The sequence below is a fragment of the Peromyscus leucopus genome, chromosome 14 (assembly GCF_004664715.2).
Source record: "Peromyscus leucopus breed LL Stock chromosome 14, UCI_PerLeu_2.1, whole genome shotgun sequence".
Taxonomy (NCBI): domain Eukaryota; kingdom Metazoa; phylum Chordata; class Mammalia; order Rodentia; family Cricetidae; genus Peromyscus; species Peromyscus leucopus.
Window position 1 is genome coordinate 27,305,187 of NC_051075.1, and position 1,972 is coordinate 27,307,158.

Consider the following 1,972-nt stretch of genomic DNA (forward strand, 5'->3'; position numbering starts at 1 on the left):
GGGACGCGGAGGCTCGGTAGTGGTAGGGACTGAGCTTGACGTCAGCGGCGGTGGGCGGAGCCTGGCGCGGCTGTGCGCGACTTCCGGAACCGAGGAGCTCCTGGTTGCCTGAACCGCGCGGCACGTGATCCAGGACGCCCGCAGGCTGGGGGGGCGGGGCCGGCGGCGCGGGGGCGGAGCCACGGCGCGGGGGCGGAGCCATGCCGGGCGGCCCTCTCGGGCTGCGTCCGGCCCCTGCATCGCGCTCCTGGCGGAACCGGGCTCCGGGCGAGCCTTCCCGCCGCTTTCTCATTCGCTGGGCGAGGGGCGCGGATCCCGAGGGCCTGCACCAGCGTCTTGCTCCGTCCGGCCTGCTCCGAGGACGACCAAGTCGGCTACCGAGAGGGCGGGTCTAGGCGGCACGCGGACCTGCCTCCTCCGACGAGCGGAGGCCGCTCACGCCCCGATGCAGAACCAGTGAAGACAGCGCCACCCTTAGTTTTTAGAGGGGCAGGAAAAAAAAATATGGCTAACGATTTTTTTCTTCTTTCCGGCGGGTACCCAGACTTTAAAGGCTCTCTGGACCCTTGTCTGCAGGAGTTCTGTGTAATTAGTATGTCTTATTAACAGCTAACGATCATTTAGTGGCCACAACAGCAAATTAGGAAGTTAAGACGGAGGTTTTAATTTTCAGCTTCATAAAGTCATTGAAGGGTTTTTGAAGGGAAGCCGTAGGCGCGGATCGTCTGTGAACCCGCGTACATACACCTCCATAACAGCATACCCCTGTATATAAAAAGAACACGAGTTAAAGTATGTTTTAGTATTAACTGATACTCCTGCAAACAAGTTGGGGAGGAGAGCTTTTCTTTAGTTTGGTGCCCCGGAAGAAAGGAATTCTCAAAACATAGCCCCTCAAATTCTCAGCATCCGAAGTAGCTCACTCAGGTTGTAAGAGGGAGCGAAATCAGAAAGGAATAAGATTTTATGTAATTATTGGGGACTGCTCAACGGAGTTTGCTGCTTCAAAGTGTTTGAACAGTCTCTTGCACACCAAGAAACTAGCTATTACAGATGTTTTTAGCCCTGAGAGCAGACCTTGCTGCTCACGTTTTTAAAAATACATTTTGGTGTCATGTACTTAATAAGCTACCAATAATAGTATCCTGTTACTTCTGAATTTCCATCTGTTCACTTGGTACTTTTAATAAAAATAGATTCAAGATAGGTCACTTCTCTGGACCCTTGTCTATAAAATTCTATGTAATTATGTTTTATTAGCATTCTATGAACATTAAGTGGTAACAGTAAATTAGGAAATTAAGACTTGGATTTGAATATCAGTTTCAAAGTCATTGAAGTGTTTTGCAGAGAGTCATAGACTTCCGGAGCTTCACTTAAGTGTACACCACTGTGCTGGCCATTCTTGGTTGTCAACTTGACAATATTTGGAATGAACCACAATCCAGAAATGCAGGGTATACCCGTGAGAGATATTCTGCTTTGTTTGAAATGGGTGAACCCTCTTCTAGTCTGGACCTTTGCCTGAACACTTTTAAAATTATAACTTCCTTTTCTTTCATTGCATCTACAGTTATTAATTTGTAGTCGTTAGAAACTTTCAAAAACCAGTAACATAAAAAGAAGTCCAAAACAAAATTAGTAACAATTAATGCTTAATTTTTTTATTGCCCATATTGAAAGTAAGGCCTTTGAAAATGACAAATGAGTTTTTCTTGGTTTTGGTTTTTCTGCATATTACTCTTTATTCATGAATGTTTTATAGATTTGAATCAATCATTGCTTCTCAAATTCTGGTGCTTTCACAATCCCCTTTCAAATACATTTTTTTCTGTGTATTATAGTTTTATTTTTTTAAAGTTCTCTCCCTATTGTATGATTGGCAACTGGTGGATGCTGGGGGAGGAACAGTTATGGCCTTCAGTAGTGTAGCAGGTAGGGGGCCCATCAGGCTCCAGTGAGTATTTCCAGA